This window comes from Musca autumnalis, unplaced genomic scaffold (genome assembly GCF_047663935.1).
Source record: "Musca autumnalis isolate F117 unplaced genomic scaffold, ASM4766393v1 scaffold_1, whole genome shotgun sequence".
NCBI classification, from domain to species: Eukaryota; Metazoa; Arthropoda; class Insecta; order Diptera; family Muscidae; genus Musca; species Musca autumnalis.
The window spans coordinates 134,539,831-134,560,448 of NW_027411644.1; the positions used below are offsets into that span (position 1 = coordinate 134,539,831).

Consider the following 20,618-nt stretch of genomic DNA (forward strand, 5'->3'; position numbering starts at 1 on the left):
CCGCTTTGAGAGTTTTTGGGTGATGATCGTTGGCCAAACTTATTTCGATATTTATTGGATTGAAATAGTGTGGATCTGCGAGATCTATCAGGTGACTGTAAATGGACTGCAATCGTTTATCTGTCGTGGAGTCAAAAGGGGATATGTTAAGTTTATCCTTGACTTCAGCAGTAATTTCAACCTTAGTGGTGTGGTCGTGGAAAGATTTTAGGTTGACAGTGGAGAATAGTTTCCCAGGGTAATTGCCATCTATCGGCTAGTTTCGTAGAAATCGTTGTTTGTGCTGCCCCAGAGTTCAATACTAGCCGTACCTTGTCGCAGCCGTCGGCGGTCAGGACCTTCGCAAGAGCGGTTGGCAAAAACACGTGCGTATTAGAGCGACAGCTTAAGCGTTCGCTGACATTGCTTTTGCGGCGTGACGTGTTGGAAGTTGTGGAAGATGGTGGAGGTGGCTGAGGTGGTCTTCCACGTTGGTGACTTGATTGCGGCTTTGATGACGTGGTCTTCGAGTTGGAATTGGGAGATGATGATCTTGGAGTTTTGGTGGTCCTGGTTTTCTTTGCTGGTGTCGACATGGAGCATCGTATGGTGATTCATGTGGCATACCATGCACGTCTTATGACTTGGGCACCATTCACGAGTGTGAGCAGTGCACAAACAGTTGAAGCAAAAACCTTTCCGCTGAGCCTCAGATCTTCTGTTCACGAATCTCATTTTGGAAAAGGTAGGGCAATATTTTATGAAATGCCTTTCCTGGCATAAACGACATTTGGGAACGCTAGAAACATTGTGGTACATAGAATTATATTAAATATGTGAGCGGGTTTTCTATTAACACTTTGGAAGTGTGCGTATCTCTGCAACAAGAACTCTGGAATCTTTGCCCGTGAACACTTTAACTACTCGTCCAAGTCGCCACTCGGTTGGAGGAAGATTGTCGTCTATGATGACAACAAAGTCGTTAGGAGCTAAATCTCGTTGAGCTGTCTTCCATTTATACCTACGTTGGAGTTCTGTTAAATATTCATTTTCCACCATTTGGCGAAGTGGAGTTGGATAGTTTTTAATCTTTGCCATCGATTCATTAGTGATAAATTATCGGAAAATTGTTCGGGAATTGCAACAAGTGGAGCTCCTCTCAATAGGTGACCACGAGTTAAGGGTGGTAACTCATTGGGTTCTTCAGTCAAAGAAGAGAGTGGTCGAGAATTCAGAATGCTTTCGATTCGGATCAACAATGTAGAAAACTCTTCGTAAGTGAATTTCAGATTTCCAGCTACTTTTGTTAGGTGTCTTTTCATACTCTTTACCGCGGCTTCCCAGAGGCCACCCATATGTGGCGCATGGGGCGGAATGAAATGCCAGGTGAAGCCATGCAAATTGTATTTAGCGACAAGATCATGTTAAACAGATTGTACGAATTTTCTATATTCTTCAGATAATTTTCGATTTGCTCCAATAAAGGTAGTCCCGTTATCAAAAAAACCTGACTTGGCAGACCTCTTCCACCTAAAAATCGACTGAATGTCGCAAGAAACGCTTCTGAGGACAGTTCAGAACAGACTTCCAAGTGGATTGCTCTTGTTGAAAGACAAACAAAAATAGCTGCGTAACCTTTGTGCAATTTGGCATTACGGAGGCGTGAGGTCTTTAATTCAAAGGGTCCAGCATAATCTATTCCGGTATTAGTAAAAGATAAAGAGAATGTACATCGTTCTGGAGAAAGTATGCGTGAACTGGATGAACAGTTTACAGAACAATGATTTCTCTGGCAGAATGATTGGACATCGTTCGTTGTAAGTCAGCATTGGACTGCCGTCCATTTGCTCGGATAAATTTATGCTCATCAAGTAACGGATTCAGTGTTAGCAATCGACTTTTGGTGGGGATAGGTTTATTTGCCTCCAGAGCTTGTTATTCCCAGGAAAAATGCGACATTTTTGCAAGTCTTATTAGTCAATACTTGACAAAAGTAATTTCTTGGGCTGTTAAAACATCTTTTTGTAGTGCCTGTGCTAAACATCTTTTACATCCGTGTATAAAACGGAAAGCATACGCAAAAACCCTCAGGGCTCGGTTTCAGGACGAAAAGTGTTCGAGTAGTGTATATCTAACAACTTGGTTGTGGAGTGCTATTACTTTTGTTCCGGCGCAGTGTCTTTAGAAATTTTTGATTGTGGCCAGTGTTCGGGTTCCTGAGATAGCCATTTTGGTCCATGCCACCAAATGTCGTTTGTTTGGAGCTCGTCGGCCGTACATCCACGAGTACCAAGATCAGCAGGATTATCCGCAGATGACACATGCCGCCAATTGGCATTACCTACGTTGTCCAATATTTCTGATACCTTGTTGGCTACGAAGGTTTTCCAGTGATACGGCGGTTTACTAACCCATGCTAACGTAATTGTGGAGTCAGTCCACAGACAAATTTCGGGATCTTTGATATCAATATTTTTGCAAACAGATTTGACTAATTTCAACAACATAGCTGCTCCACATAATTCTAATCTGGGTAGGCTAACATTTTTCAGTGGTGCCTCTTTACTTTTCGAAACAAGCAGATTAGTGTAGATAACATTTTGTGAAGAAGTGGAGCGGATGTATAAGCACGCACAGTACTCTTTCTCCGAGGCATCGCAGAAACCATGTATTTCGGTCTTGGCCTCTCGAGAATAATAAATCCAACGAGGAATTTTTATGTTCTGAATTCCAGGAAAATTCACAGGAAAGAATTCCATCTCTCAAAAGAATGAGGTTCAATTTCCTCATCCCAATTTGTTTCATCGATCCACAATTGTTGTATTAAGACTTTGGCAACTACTGTAATTGGAGTTAACCACCCCGCCGAGTCGAATAACTTCGCTACTATAGACAAAAGTTTTCGTTTTGTTATCGAAACAGTTGGCAACTCTATGTGCGTCACCTTATAGAAAAAGTAGTCTTTCATTGCATTCCATTGAATGCCTAAGGTTTTAGTCTCACTGACATCCTCAGTTTGTAGAAACTCTTCGCTGAGAAGATCCTCGGGGGGTATGTTTTGTAGGATTTGTGGATGATTCGATGTTATTTTCTTTAGTGGAAAGCAAGCTCGACCATCGAGTCTACGGTATACTGTCTTTTTATAGAACTCTTCGCACCACAAGTCATCAGCAGACATTGTTTTCTCATTGGAGACGTTTTCTATCTCCCAAAACCTTTGTAAATCTTGGTTAAGTGGATCAACAGTTGCCGTCGAACTAGTGATCCATCCAAATTCCGTATTTTGGGCCAACAAATTTCCACAAACATTCTTTTCAAGTCCAGGTTTTATAATTGCTGGTAGTATATCACTACCGATGTGCAAATCAATAGGAGCGGGTTTAAAGAAGTTAGGATCAGCTAACTCTATAGATTTCAGGTGAGTAAAATCATGGATAGCGGTTGGAGAAGCGGGCATTAAGTGATTCAGATTTGAAATCACAATAGCGGAAGCGGACACCTTGAAATCGGATTTCCTAGACTTTAATGTTAGTTCTCATATCTTGGAGGAATTTTCCAAAAGTGTTCCACCTCAACCTGAAATCATCGTGTGTGACTTCTTTGTCGGAATACCAAATCGATTAATAATGCGGTTTGCAACAAACGACTCTTGCGATCCTTGGTCTATGAATGCTCGAATAGTAAAACAAATACCCTTATGTTCTACATCCACCAAGGCTGTAGGCAAAACAGTTTTTTTACCAGATTGGGAAAAATGATTTTGAGTATTCAGTGTATTGGAATAAGCAGCTGCGGATGTGGTTGGCAATTGATCGTCGTAACTCTCAATGTGATAAGACGCAGATGCCGATCGTGGACCTTGCTAATTTGCTTGGAGGTAACTACCTCCATCAGAATGTAACAGGGTGTGATGTTGTTGCTTACAGGTTTGGCATAAGTGTTTACTTTTACACTTGTTTAAAGTGTGGCCATATGACAAGCAATTCTCACAGATTTTGTTGTCAGAAACGAATTTTCTTTTCTGAGAAAACGAAAAAGAACGAAATTTGGCGCAAGCACTTAAAGAGTGATCTTGGTGACATGCTTTGCAAGCTTTATGAGGAGTGTCGGTATTTGAATTGTATGAATTGATTTTGTGTGAACTGGTACTTGTTGATGGTCTCCTCATATCTAATATCGACTCCATCATATTTAGCCTTTTTGAAATAAAGTCGTCTAGTTGATCCCAAGACGGCATTTCCTTGTGATTTGACAGTGAATTTTCCCATGCAGTCAATGTTTCTTCGGGTAACTTTGAGGAAACCCAATATACTAAGATTGGATCCCACGAGATAACAGAAATATGGTATGTTTTCAAGACAGAGAGACAGTTGTTCACAGTATATTGCAAGTTGCGTAAATTCCTACCCTTCTCGGAAGAAATATTTTCAATCTCAAAAATTTTCCTTAGCTGGTGGTTGATAAGGATGCGTTTATTTTCATAGCACTGGCGCAAAGCATCCCAGGCTAATTCAAAATTATTATCAGTTAAAGGAAATCGCTTTACAATCAAATTTGCTTCGCCACGGGTTTTGGCCCGCAAATGAAACAGTTTTTGAGCTGGGGATAATTTGTTGTGCTTAATTTAGATGACTGTGAACATGTCACGGAAACTGGGCCACTTATCGTAACCTCCATTGAACAGTTCCGTGTCACATGGCGGCAACTTCACTAAGAAACTCGAATCGTTTGAAACGTTGCATTTTGTAGTTGATTTAGATTCTGACTTTTCTAGTTTTTATTTTCAATATGTAAAAGGTCCAGAATGTACGCTTTGCATTCCTTAAAGGATTTGCAGGTTTCGGTGAAATTCGAATCTGATATGTCTTTTGTAAAATCTGGGTTTTCGGAAGTCATTTCGATTTCGTAGACTTGCACCAGCTTACGCCAACGTCTTTCTAAGTCGTCTAACTCGACCTGCAAGCTGGAGGAAGTGTATTCCTCTGCAGGTTTTTTTCTGAAAGTTGGCGCAGAAAGTCACCACTTGATCAGAAAAGAAGATGAACTTTTGTGGAGTTTTCGTTAAACTATCTGTGTTAGAAGTACTCATTTTGAGAGATAATTGAAAGACGGTACTGTACTAGTATCTTTACAAGATGTTTCGAGGAATGAGTTGTAAATGTTCAATATAACAAAATATTCAGTCAAGAATATTTAAAATTGTAACTTTTTTTCAACTTGAGATTCAGAGTAAAAGGACCAAATTTTAATGCTGAGTACCTTTGCCCAATATTTGTCCAAAAATGAATGTAGGAAAAATATGGCAAGGCCCCACGTATGTGCTTACATAATGATTTTATGTAACTTGAAACCCTATATAAAGAATGTAACAGAAGGTCCTTTCAGCCCCCAAGCGCATTAAAGGAATATCCACAGTAACCAGTAATTTCGTTAATGAAAGTGGCCGATTTACAATATGTTAGGTGATTAACAGGCCCTAAACCCACACAGGAACATACAGTTTCAACTGTATTATGTTGATATGTTAATTCCAGTTTAGTCTAAGAATAGTTTTCTGCATTCAACATGAATGTATGTATGAAAGTCGAAATGTAACAGAAACAAATAGAGTTATCTCCCTCACAACAGTTTGGGACAGATTCGCCCAATAGTAGATAAAGAAATTGCGAATGTAACCAGAAGAGCCGTGAAGTTGTAATTTAGTACTCTCTCAAATACAATTCTAGCAAAAAAGGAAGCTATAGGGCAAGGCTGAGCGAAACAGAATTTAAGAGAGATAAACATTTAGCGTTTTTATGATTTTTCCTAAATTGGTTTTAATTGTGAAAACACAATTATAATGAAAAATCGTCCATGAAATGAATTATTAAAAAATAATCACAAAAATTACTTAAACGTCCAAGTTGAATTTAAGCGTAACTTAAAACAGACACCAGTGGATCTCTCTTTGTTAACAGTCTTTGGTTGTAAACAATGGATGTGAGAACGTTGTGATGTTCTCTGTCTGACGTTGTTTAGCAATAGCAACGAGCACGCTATTATATCTTGATTCACGTGATGTTTTGTTAGAATTAAATGACCTGTAGTGTCCAAATGTTTCAAATTTAGTTTTCACAGGGCAATATATTCACCACAAATACGATAATAATTTATCAACAGATTCAATATACTATATACTATCGTAAGTGAATAAATGTTGGGTACTTACAGTGACTCCAACAGGAAACTTATTTTCCAAAATTCAGGTTTGATTCATTCGTCAATTTGTGTTTCCAAATATTCAAGACTTTTGATAGCTATTCAGTAGAAAATTTACATAATTTAAGGATCTGTTTTGATGAGGGTATTCCACAACGATACTTAAACCTTTTAAAATTTACTTTTATCGAATAATTCCACCAAATTATCCACAGTTTTGAGGGTAATTGTAACCCACACAAGCGCCAATAACTATCACGCCTGATGTTCACTGTAACCGAGGGGTACTGTACACACTTATTTTTGTTTACACCTGTCGTTACTATCCTCCTTCTAACTTTGCTAACTAGTTGGGTTTTATCATTTTGTTCTGGATTTCGTTATACCGTTGTAAATGAGTGGTATCCAGAAATGGTGTAAAGGCTTCCAAGACAATGTTTATAGCTGATTTAATGCTCATCAACCAGCAAATGTCACGCATGCACTTGGTTGTTTCGCTGGCAGTGCGTGATAACTGAAACAAATAGTACAAATCAGATGTTGTTTCTATTTTATTTTATCAGCACTACCTTTTTCCTTAAGCTCTTTTCGTTAAATTTTATTTTCCTTATAAAACGGAAAGCATACGCAAAAACCCTCAGGGCTCGGTTTAATGACGAAAAGTTTTCGAGTAGTGTATCTGTAACAACTTGGGTGTGGAGTGCAATCACTTTTGTTCCGGCGCAGTGTCTTTAGAAATTTTTGATTGTGGCCAGTGTTCGGGATCCTGAGATAGCCATTTTGATCCATGCCACCAAATGTCGTTTGTTTGGAGCTCGTCGGCCGTACATCCACGAGTACCAAGATCAGCAGGATTATCCGCAGATGACACATGCCGCCAATTGGCATTACCTACGTTGTCCAATATTTCTGATACCTTGTTGGCTACAGTGATACAGCGGTTTACTAACCCATGCTAACGTAATTGTGGAGTCAGTCCACAGACAAATTTCGGGATCTTTGATATCAATATTTTTGCATTCCATTGAATGCCTAAGGTTGTAGTCTCACTGACATCCTCAATTTGTAGAAACTCTTCGCTGAGAAGATCCTCGGGGGGTATGTTTTGTAGGATTTGCGGATAATTCGATGTTATTTTCTTTAGTGGAAAGCAAGATCGACCATCGAGTCTACGGTATACTGTCTTTTTATAGAATTCTTCGCACCACAAGTCATCAGCAGACATTGTTTTCTCATTGGAGACGTTTTCTATCTCCCAAAACCTTTGTAAAACTTGGTTAAGTGGAACAGTTGCCGTCCAAGAGGCAAAAGAAACAACAGTGTTCGATGCGGGTTTGCCACTAGTGATCCATCCAAATTCCGTACTTTGGGCCAACAAATTTCCAGAAACATTCTTTTCAAGTCCAGGTTTTATAATTGCTGGTAGTATATCACTACCGATGTGCAAACCAATAGGAGCGGGTTTGAAGAAGTTAGGATCAGCTAACTCTAGAGATTTCAGGGGCATTAAGTGATTCAGTTTTGAAATCACAATGGCGGACGCGGCCACCTTGAAATCGGATTTCCTAGACTTTAATGCTAGTTCTCATATCTTGGAGGAATTTTCCAAAAATTTTCCACCTAAACCTGAAATCATCGTGTGTGACTTCTTTGTCGGAATACCAAATCGATTTATAATGAGGTTTGCAACAAACGACTCTTGCGATCCTTGGTCTATGAATGCTCGAATAGTAAAACAAATACCCTTATGTTCTACATCCACCAAGGCTGTAGGCAAAACAGTTTTTTTTCCAGATTGGGAAAAATGATTTTGAGTATTCAGTGTATTGGAATAAGCAGCTGCGGATGTGGTTGGCAATTGATCCTCGTAACTCTCAATGTGATAAGACGCAGATACCGATCGTGGACCTTGCTAATTTGCTTGGAGGTAACTACCTCCATCAGAATGTAACAGGGTGTGATGTTGTTGCTTCCAGGTTTGGCATAAGAATTTACTTTTACACATATTTAAAGTGTGGCCATATGACAAGCAATTCTCACAGATTTTGTTGTCAGAAACGAATTTTCTTTTTTGAGAAAACAAAAAAGAACGAAATTTGGCGCAAGCTCTTAAAGAGTGATCTTGGTGACATGCTTTGCAAGCTTTATGAGGAGTGTCGGTATTTGAATTGTATGAATTGATTTTGTGTGAACTGGTACTTGTTGATGGTCTCCTCATACCTAATATCGACTCCATCATATTTAGCCTTTTTGAAATAAAGTCGTCTAGTTGATCCCAAGACGGCATTTCCTTGTGATTTTACAGTGAATTTTCCCATGCAGTCAATGTTTCTTCGGGTAACTTTGAGGAAACCCAATATACCAAGATTGGATCCCACGTGATAACAGAAATATGGTATGTTTTCAAGACAGAGAGACAGTTGTTCACAGTATATTGCAAGTTGCGTAAATTCCTACCCTTCTCGGAAGAAATATTTTCAATCTCAAAAATTTTCCTTAGCTGGTGGTTGATAAGGATGCGTTTATTTTCATAGCATTGGCGCAAAGCATCCCAGGCTAATTCAAAATTATCATCAGCTAAAGGAAATCGCTTTACAATCAAATTTGCTTCGCCACGGGGTTTGGCCCGCAAATGAAACAGTTTTTGAGCTGGGGATAATTTGTTGTGCTTAATTTAGATGACTGTGAACATGTCACGGAAACTGGGCCACTTATCGTAACCTCCATTGAACAGTTCCGTGTCACATGGCGGCAACTTCACTGAGAAACTCGAATCGTCTGAAACGTTGCTTTTTGTAGTTGATTTAGATTCGGACTTTTCTAGTTTTTTTTCCATATGTAAAAGGTCCAGAATGTACGCTTTGCATTCCTTAAAGGAGTTGCAGGTTTCGGTGAAATTCGAATCTCTTATGTCTTTTGTAAAATCTGGGTTTTCGGAAGTCATTTCGATTTCGTAGACTTGCACCAGCTGACGCCAACGTCTTTCTAAGTCGTCTAACTCGACCCGCAAGCTGGAGGAATTGTATTCCTCTACAGGTTTTTTTCTGAAAGTTGGCGCAGAAAGTCACCACTTGATCAGAAAAGAAGATGAACTTTTGTGGAGTTTTCGTTAAACTATCTGTGTAAGAAGTACTCATTTTGAGAGATAATTGAAAGATGGTACTGTACGAGTATCTTTACAAGATGTTTCGAGGAATGAGTTGTAAATGTTCAATATAACAAAATATTCAGTCAAGAATATTTAAAATTGTAACTTTTTTTCAACTTGAGATTCAGAGTAAAAGGACCAAATTTTAATGCTGAGTACCTTTGTCCAATATTTGTCCAAAAATGAATGTAGGAAAAATATGGCAAGGCTCCACGTATGTGCTTAGATAATGTATCTTGAAACCCTATATAAAGAATGTAACAGAAGGTCCTTTCAGCCCCCAAGCGCATTAAAGGAATATCCACAGTAACCAGTAATTTCGTTAATGAAAGTGGCCGATTTACAATATGTTAGGTGATTAACAGACCCTAAACCCACACAGGAACATACAGTTTCAACTGTATTATGTTGATAAGTTAATTGCGGTTTAGTCTAAGAATGGTTTTCTGCATTCAACATGAATGTATGTATGAAATTCGAAATGTAACAGAAACAAATATAGTTATCTCCCTCACAACAGTTTGGGACAGATTCGCCCAATAGTAGATAATTTAATTTAGTACTCTCTCAAATACAATTCTAGCAAAAAAGGAAGCTATAGGGCAAGGCGGAGCGAAACAGAATTTAAGAGAGATAAACATTCAGCTTTTTTAAGACTTCTCCTAAATTGGTTTTAATTGTGAAAACACAATTCTAATGAAAAATCGTCCATGAAATGAATTATTAAAAAAATAATCACAAAAAATACTTAAACGTCCAAGTTGAATTTAAGCGTAACTTAAAACAGACACCAGTGGATCTCTCTTTGTTAACAGTCTTTGGTTGTAAACAATGGATGTGAGAACGTTGTGATGTTCTCTGTCTGACGTTGTTTAGCAATAGCAACGAGCACGCTATTTTATCTTGATTCACGTGATGTTTTGTTAGAATTAAATGACCTGTAGTGTCCAAATGTTTCAAATTTAGTTTTCACAGGGCAATATATTCACCACAAATACGATAATAATTTATCAACAGATTCAATATACTACCAATTTCATTGAAATATTTAAATATGCGGGTCAAGTTAATTGAAAACTATGATTTATGAGTTGTTAATAGTGGAATCGTAAGTGAATAAATGTTGGGTACTTACAGTGACTCCAACAGGAAACTTTTTTTTCCAAAATTCAGGTTTGATTCATTCGTCAATTTGTGTTTCCAAATATTCAAGACTTTTGATAGGTATTCAGTGGAAAATTTACATAATTTAAGGATCTGTTTTCATGAGGGTATTCCACAACGATACTTAAACCTTTTAAAATTTACTTTTATTGAATAATTCCACCAAATTATCCACAGTTTTGAGGGTAATTGTAACCCACACAAGCGCCAATAACTATCACGCCTGATGTGCACTGTAACCGAGGGGTACTGTACACACTTATTTTTGTTTACACCTGTCGTTACTATCCTCCTTCTAACTTTGCTGACTAGTTGGGTTTTATCATTTTGTTCTGGATTTCGTTATACCGTTGTAAATGAATGGTATCCAGAAATGGTGTAAAGGCTTCCAAGACAATGTTTATAGCTGATTTAATGCTCATAAACCAGCAAATGTCACGCATGCACTTGGTTGTTTCGCTGGCAGTGCGCGATAACTGAAACAAATAGTACAAATCAGATGCTGTTTCCATTTTATTTTATCAGCACTACCTTTTTCCTTAAGCTCTTTTCGTTAAATTTTATTTTCCTTATTTTGTTATCAATAGCGTAATTTTAACCAATTGCATAGTTACAACCACAGCGGTTTGTTTTCGTTTTTCTTATTTAATTGCGTATTTGCTTTTAACTCCTTTTGTACAAGACTTTTCAAGGGAATTTTGTAGCAATTTGTTTTCTTCAATTCTTTCGCTTTATGTTATGTTCCTTTACTTTTCCAGCTACAAATTTATTTCTAATTTATTGTATTCTTCAAAGCAACAAAATTATTAAGTATTTATTTTAGTATTTTGTTATCTTCTGTTCACACATATGCCGATAGTTTTGTATTTTGCTTGCAACGTTTCTTTTCCCACAAATTATGATCACCAAAAAAGAAATATGTTCTTGACACCACGGCGGTCAGTGTTAAATGTCGTTTTCTCCAACACTTCGCCTAATGCAGGTTATTTGTTGTTTTCTTTTTCCAACAGGTTAGACTAAGAGACTTGTCTATCATAAGGACTGTTTTTGTATTTACAAACATAAAGAATGTTAATACCTCTTTATATGTTGGTAGTCTATTCTCTTTAATTAATAGCAAATAATTTCTTTGTTGGAACTGCGTTGGTAGCTATGTGCTAGGCACGTGTGGTATACGTATGTGGACGATTTAATAACAACGTAAAGAGAACCCTTGATGGACGGCTGTATGTGGATTAGTTAACAGCGACGTAAGAGATTTTACAGAGACTTGTTGGACTGCTGTGTGTGGATTTGTTAACATCGACGTAATCGTTGAGTGTGAGAAGGCAACTAATGCTAAAACCGAATAATTTATGTAACAGTCGATGATAAACGTTAGATAATAAGAAATGAAGACAGTGTGGTACATGATGTCCATAACACTGCTAGTTAGTAAGAGACTGATGTGTTTATAACCGTTGGTATGATGTAAACGCAATGAGTAGAACATACAGACAAACCAATGGAAAGTATAGGCCGACGAAATTTTAATATTTCACAGCCGACTATCGATCTCTGTTGTTTGTAAAGAGAGCGTGTGTACAATAGTTTAAGCAAATTAAGCGCGCTTTTTGCATCAGCAGCTCTATTTCGTGCTTGCTTGTCAGTGTATGACGTCGGTGCTGATGCTCTTCCTCTTGTTGCCTCTTTTGATTTTTATGCTCTAACGTATTTGTTGTTGATATTTAGTGAAAAGAATTCTAGTTGGATTTTTGTTTGAGGTTATTTTTCCTCTGCTCTGCTGGTTTTTAACAAAAGACAATGCAAAAACCCAGTTGTCATAAAACGGACAATGCATTAAAAGAGAGCAACTTGAAATGAAATTGATAGCACTCCAATTACACTGCTCAACAAAATTGAAAAAGTTGAATGTTTCAGACGAAGTTGCAGTTGTTTCTAGATGAAATCGGCGAGTTATTTTCAAATCCCGTCCCGGTTTTTCTCCATCAGCTCTTGTTTTTGAGATATAGCTCAAAATCGGTTTTTACGAGTTTAACCCAGACTTTCGTTATTTTCGGATACAAACAAATATTTTTTGTGGGTTTTTCGACATTAAAATATTAAGGAGATGTTGTACGCTCGATACAAATCGTTTTTGAAATAGTTATGGTGAGTATATATAAAAAAAAATGTAGAAAATATACGACGGACCTTGTAAAAATTGCATATTTTGAGTACTTTAAGCGGTAACTACGTCATCGGGGGAAGTCATAGGATCTTCATATAGCAATGCGGATATGCTTAGGGTGTCTACTATATAGTCCAGTATTCAAATATATAATATAAAGTTCATAGCGCCCATGATTCGGCCATAACCTAAAAATCATCATGAAGACTGCCATTGAAAAGTAAATGGCTTATGTGGTAATGATATCACTGGTAAATTATTTCCCTTTAGCAGTCTTCATGGCGATTTTTAGGTTATGGCCGAATCATGGGGACTATGAACTTTATATTATACATTTGAATACTGGATTATATAGTAGACACCCTAAGCATATCCGGAGTACCATACGAAGATGCTATGACTTCAACCGATGACGTAATTACAGCTTAAAGTACTCAAAATATGCAATTTTTACAAGGTCCGTCGTATATTTTCTATATTTTTTTGATATATACTCACCATAACTATTTCAAAAACGATTTTATCGAGCGTACAACATCTCCTTAATATATTAATGTCGAAAAACCCACAAAAAATATTTGTTTGTATCCGAAAATAACGAAAGTCTGGGTTAAACTCGTAAAAACCGATTTTGAGCTATACCTCAAAAACAAGAGCTGATGGAGAAAAACCGGGACCGGATTTGAAAATAACTCGCCGATTTCATCTAGAAACAACTGCAACTTCGGTTGAAACAAAAGTCCTGTTGACCAGTGTTATTAACGAGATGGGTTCTCCCAAAAAACGATGTTAGTTGGAAACCCACCAATAAACTCAAACAAATTGTCGAGTAATTTTGCGAAGATGAGACAACGTAGGGCGAATATTAATTTCGTTTTGCGGATAGCGTTTAGCTTTTTAATGCGGGTTGATTTGACGAATAAAATGACGGTTTTGAAATCGACTTGGACCAGACTATTTACAATGCTTCTTCTGAACAATCGTTTGAATTTAATGTTAAATTCAAACGTACATAAACGTTTGCCAATAAAACCCTATTTGCTCACAATTTAATACAATCCTACGTACCTTTTATCCATGTTTTGTGACAATTTGTTGTCCAATAAACGATAATATGCGGCGGACGAATCCAAAACAGAGCTTCCTTCAATTTTATTGACGGCTCGAACGGACCATGTACAAATCTTTTGGAATCGACCAAAGTGGACTGTAGCGGAGTAAATTTGTTAAAACGGTGGCAGACCCTTTAAGATTTGTAAAGGAGCGGAAGGAATAAAAGGCAGCAAAGAATGTTTTTGATTGTTGCGGGTGAACCAAATGAAGGTTTTACTTTATTTTTTATTCTGGTTATTTCAGCGGTCTAAATACAAATGAAGTACATAAATTATGGTTTTTGTGTTATAGACGTTTTGTAAACTTCAAATAAACGAAACAAATGGAATTAGAGAAGAGAAAAGGTAGCCTTTTATCTCATGAGTAAAAGCTCTTTTTTCATGAGTGAAAGGTTACAATGTTAAAGATGTTAAGGTTTATATGTTAATTAAGAATGAATTTTAACACAAATTCAAAAAGTAAATACTTCATTATAAATTCATGTTCTTATACTAGTTTGTTGAACACAGTTCAACAGGGTAGTTTTTTAATTAAATAATTTGATATGTTGTCAGGGCCGAGGATCTCTTATTATTTAATAAGCTAACTTCATCCTTAACTTGATTTAAAGATGTAAAAGCTGAATCTGAATTGATTAATGACGATGAATTCACATCAAACGTGCATAAAGGTTCAGGTGAACCTGCTAAAACTCTATCAATAGTTGGTGCTATTTCCGACTCGTCTCTATTCGGAGGAGAGGATTGATAAACGGATGTAAAATGATCCTTTAAAATAGCAAGTCCATCTGAGCCGTCCCTAACAGCACCTGCTACAGAAACTTGCATCAAACAAGATGAGCGTTTGGACCCAGTGATGTTATAAATTTCTTTAAACGCTGTTGGGCCTGGCTTTATGTTTTTAAGTCGACTATTTAGACGATCCGCTTGTTCCAAGCTTACTTGTTCCTAGTAGTTGAATTGTTGAATTTGCTTTGAAATTAAAACATACTCGGGATGCCTCCTATTTAAGGTACGATGGTAAATGTTTTTCAACTTTTTTTGCATATCGTCACCATAAATGCCGGGAGACGTAATCCACAAAACTAAAACTTTACAGGAGAAGCAAAAAACGTTATAAAATGAAAACGGTGTTCTAAAATATCGAAAATTTTTAGTATAGTGTTTTACGACAGAGAAGAAATATATTTTTGGAAAACATTTTTTTTAGATTTCCAGAAGCTGTGTGGGTTACGTCTTTTGGTATTGTATTTTTCTGAAATGCCAAAAGACGTAACCCACAATTTGTTGAGTATACATGTAAAGAAACTAGTATAAATGAAAAATTATGATCAAATTGGAACTGACTTATTGGCCTACGCGGTTAGACGAATTTTAAACTAGCTATCTGAAGGTGTTGGGTTCAATTCCCAGTCTTAACGGTGATATTTCAATGGACCACAACTAGGTGAACTGTCTATTCCAACCAGCACTACAATTACTTATAATTTAAATGTATTAGACGATATTTGAAACATCAAATTTAGAATGTTATATTTATTGTGGTATTTAAGTCAATTTATTGACAAAATATAGTTAATATAAATTATGTGATGTGTAACAATTTAAATGTAACTTTTAATTCTAATAAGGAATGTTGCCACAAATGTAGTGACAATCACTTGGAATTAAGTGTTTTAAGTCTAGCAGGTGCTGAAATTTCTTTTTTGAAACTTTTAGCTTCTGTGCGTTCATCTAAGGAGGACCCACCCAAAATCTCCGGATCAAACGCCAATGTTTGCAGTTTATTGGATCTCCTGTCTATTTGCATTAGTAAACAATACAGAAAACTTGCGTTTTTCTATAGACCTATTTGAATATCATTAAAATCAGTTGAATTTATCCAATCTCAAGCCATTATATATGTTATACCACGGGTTGTAAGAACATTTTGCGGCAAATTTACAATATAATCGTAGTTGTCTATAAAAACATCTTTGTGTTAGACCGACGAGAATTTTGAGCAACGTCTCATAAGACTAGTCACGTACATAAGTTTTTGTTGCCATTTGTCTTCAAAATAACCACTTACTTTTGTCCGTTTACTTAATACTGTTTTTTGTTGTTCTTGGGAGGTTTATTTAAACCATGGCATAGGTCGGTCTTCAGACATCATCTTCAATTAGACACTTCAATCACTTTTTTTATTGAAACTTTCGACATTTTACCAAACCTGGGTTTTGGCTATGACATGCGTATAAGGGGAAATATGAAAAATTCCCACAAATCTGAATTTTGGTGCAAAAAGTTATTCGGGTTACAAAAAATTCCCACAAATCGGAATTTTGGTGTAGATTTAAAAATTAGTAACAAGAATCGTCTTTATAAATTTTAAAACGATGACGATACCTCATGAATGGTGAGTCATTCATGAGGTATCGTCATCTGAGGGGCATATGGAGATATAAGCCGCATAAGAAGCGAACCGGTTAAAATAACCACGTCATATGATAGGTATTTCTATAAGCTTCCAAACGACACCCACTTTGTAATAATATGTTCAGTAGAACCGGGTTTTTGAATCTGTACTTTCGGGTCAAATAACCGGATCCGCCCAAAGGAAATTATACATTTCCGTAATCAGCTCAATATACCCTCCCTCTGGCATTATAATTGTTGCAAAAATCAAAGACTAACTTGTTTGTACTGCTATTTAATTTTTTTCAAATAATGAGGGTTACGCCTTTTGTGTTTTATGAAAATTACATTATTCTGTTACGTCTTTTGGCATTTCTTGTATAGGATCGCTAGTTTTAAATTTTGCCAGAGCATGTATTTTAGATTCATGCATCAGATTCCATCAAAAAACGCATTTCGATTTTCATGTAGGTTACGTCTTCCGGCATTTATGGTGACGATATCATACTTAATCCGGAGTAACTTTCGTATGTTTAACGAAGGAATAAAACTCTTTGCCTTTACGTTCATCGTTACCGAATGCCTTTCAGCAATCAAATCAACTGATGATGAAAAAGAATTAATGTATTCATTTATCTCACTATTATTAAGATTTCGGTGAAGTGGAGGGAAATTTTCTCATAAGCTTGAGGTGATATCATCTCGAAAATTATTCCAATTTGTCTCCTCCTATAGATCATAGGTTCGGGGAACTTTTAGAAGGTATTGAAAGTCACTGAAACGAAGGCTAAGTTCCAATGGGAAATGGTCAGAGAAACCGGACAAACATTTTGTCTCATAATTTGGATTTGAAACATTTAGTGAACTAGAACTTACCAAGAAATGGTCTAAAAATGAGGAGCCATTCAGATAAGTTGGTTTTGTATCACAAATTCTTGTGATGTACAGCGAGTTACGAATTAACCAATTGTTAAGAGTTATTCCTTTTGAGTTGGGGAGGTTATCACCCCAAAACGAACTATAGGCGTTAAAGTCGCCACCAATCGCTAATCTATCAAAATTTTGTGAAAAGGTAATTATGGATGAAAGTCCTGCAGCTAATGAAACAGAATTTAAATTTGATGGCAAATATATACAGCCAAGAAGAAATCTCTTAAAGGAGCCGTTAAAATTTAAATCAAGAGATTTGGAAAAGGTAAGTCTGGAATATTGATCCTTAAATATCACTGTGCAACATTTTTAAGGTGATTTTGTGCAAACAGTTTGAACTGAGGATTTTTTAAAAGTACAGACCCAAACGACAAGAAGCCCTAGTTGGGTTTTGTTGTGTCAGATCCAGCTCGGATTTTATGGCCCCATCCAAACATGGTTAAATATTGAGTTTTTAAAGGAATTCGGGGCTATATCTCTGAAACCAATGTGAATGTTCTTCTGACCTCTAAAGCAAATTTGTAGATAAGGACAAGAATAAAATATTTGGAGAAATAATGAACTCGGAAAACAACATTTATTGCCTCAAATTTCGAAATATATGCAAAAATTCCACAATTTTTATACATTTCGTACTGTATCTCCAAAATCGTTATTTTTTCTAAATATTTTCTTTTGAAAAAATATTCCCCGGAATGTAATACACAACTCTTCAGAACATGTCATTGTTGTAAAATGCCTCTATGCCGTTGTTTTCAGTACATTTTTCAACGACGATTTAATAAAAATGTCAATAATGTAGTGAAATCCGAAATGCGAGAATAAGCTGTTGGTGTGAACTGTGTTTGAAATACGTGTTGTAAAAGATATGATGTAAAATACCGCTGAAACAACATGAAGTAAGCATGTTCTAAAGAATTGTTGAGAACTTTATTTGGAAGATTTTTGCAAAATGTTACTTGGTTCAACTCTCAATAGTTTAGCCGATACTGACTAGAATTTCAGCAATTATGTAAAATTTTCTATATTTTATAGATTTTGATGCCCTAGATGGAGTTTTTCTTATGTGGTTTTTTCAAAAGATATGTTGTTAACATAAGAAAAAACACATAAGGGCCTTTGATAAACATCTGTTTTTGGTCAGGTTTATTCACTAAAATAAAGTTGCAATTTATAAATCGAATAAATGAAAATGTTCAAATTATAAAATCTTACAATTGTAGACCCTTCTACGCTATCCAACAATCCAAATAACAATGAACGTATAATGAAAATTATGTGAAAATTTTCAAGTTTTGAAAGGTTTAGAAAATGTAAATCAATGCCTGCTTGTGAAATTTTGGAAAATAATTTCTACAGTTTTGTGTGATATAGTATATAAATAACATCCCCGCCCCCGTGAATTGACTACGGAGATTCACTAATTTTCTATAAAATCCAATTTCGCCAGCTTGAAAACGGGCCTTCTCAATATTCCTTCATTCGTTTGGACATCCGCTGATCGAGCAACTCCATCCTTGCCACGATACATTCGCTGAACTCGACATCGCCTCCATTTCGATCTAGGCTGGTTTTTATCACATACGATTGCGACATCTCCTACGTCTAATGATTTTGACGGCAAGCACCATTTGACCCTTCGTGTTAAATCTGGCAGGTACTCCCTTATCCAGCGAATCCAAAAACCATTCTTCAAATTTTGAAGGATCCGCCATTGTTTCTTTAGATTAATCAATTTTATATCATAGTCCGCCGGGGCTTGCGTTGAATTAGTAGATAAAAAATGATTTGGGGTGAGGGGCTCCGGATCATCTGGAGTCGATGCTATATGCGTCAGTGGTCTCCCATTAACGATGTTTTCTGCTTCTATTATAAGACTTTGAAACACTTCTAGTTTTGGATCAATATTTCCCAATAGAACTCGGAGAGTTTTCTTAACGGATTGTATCAGTCTTTCCCATGATCCACCTGAACTAGGGTCAGCTGGCGCATTAAAAATCCACTTTAAGCCGAGAGGAGTTAGATTTCTCGTAATCTCATTATGATCGAGAAAATGTGCTTCGTTTCTTAATTCCTTCTTTATGCCAACGAAATTCGTTCCATTGTCACTTCTGATCTGCAATGGAACTCCTGTTTATAAAATTACGCAAACATAATAAAAATGCATCAGAAGATAAGTCTGTCACGACTTCCATGTGAATTGCCCTCGTCGAAAGGCAGGTAAATAGTGCAACCCAGCGTTTCTCAGTACTTCTTCTTATTTTTACGTTAAAGGGACCGAAAAGATCGACACCACAATAGGAAAAAGGGCGAACGAAAGACGTAACTCTGTCCTTTGGAAGTGGAGCCATTTGAGGTTGATATGGCTTGCATTTCAGGATATTGCATAATGTGCATTGAGCTTCTACTGTTTTTAAAACTGTTCTAATAGACGGAATCCAAAACCTTTCTCTCACATTGCATATGACTTCCCCTGAGTTCTGATGACAATTCCTTTGATGGTAGTATTCCACTATCAATCTAGTGTATTTGTGTTCTTTGGGCAAAATAATTGGCCTTCTGGTGCACTCTGGTAGAATTGTTGCATTCGTTAGACGCCCATTCACTCTCATAACTCCCTTTTCATCTAAATATGGATTTAGTGATACGATTCGGCTGGATCGACTAATTGATTTATTATTGCCCAGTAATGTGTATTCTTCGCAGAATGATTTCTTCTGAATTTCTTTCAATATTATAGTTTCAGCTTCCATTTCCTCATCAACTGATAATTATCCTCGTATAACATCAATTTTCAAAAACTTATGTAGAATATACTTTTTAAATCTCAGAAGCCAAGCAATCTGTCGTCGAATTTTCAAATATTGTGATGACCGACTTATCATTTTCTCTATAATGTCGCATGTCTGTTTTGTGGTACACACAACAAATTTTGCCTTCAATTCTTCCTTTGACTTATTAGCCTCTACCGTCTGCAACTTCTGCACAGGCCATTCAGACTCTTCGTTATAAAGAAACTTGGGGCCATTCTTCCATACATTGTTCGGTTCATAATGTACTGGAAACATTGCTCTTGTACCTTTATCGGCAGGATTTTGTGATGTAGGACACCATCGCCATTGTTCTTCCTCTGAATATTCCAGAATTTCTGCTACCCGATTCGCTACGTACTGTTTATATTTACGATGATCTGACTTTATCCACTGTATAACCGTATGTGAATCACTCCAGAAGTACGTTTGAAAGTTCCCAATTTCATGATTCTTTACAATCGTTTCCTTTAAACGAAAGGCCATCACTGCTCCTTGGAGTTCAAGTCTTGGTACAGAATGATAGCGAAGTGGTGCACAAGATGTTTTTCCTATGACAAAGGATATCTGAACGTTATTTTGTCTAGATTCAATTCTCCAGTACGCTACGGCAGCTAGAGCCTGTTCGCTAGCATCGCAGAAAATGTGGAGCTGCAATTTCTCGTTTGAAACATGGCTGAAATAATACCTTGGAATTTTAAATGTTTTCA

The 20,618-nt window shown here is 36.7% G+C and overlaps 1 protein-coding gene across 3 annotated transcripts in view; it reads left to right on the top strand.

Annotated features, from left to right (window-relative positions):
* Nucleotides 1-20,618, top strand: part of LOC141386709 (trypsin-1) — a 236,789-nt gene that overhangs the window by 19,751 nt on the left and 196,420 nt on the right. The gene's annotated exons all lie outside the window — the stretch shown is intronic.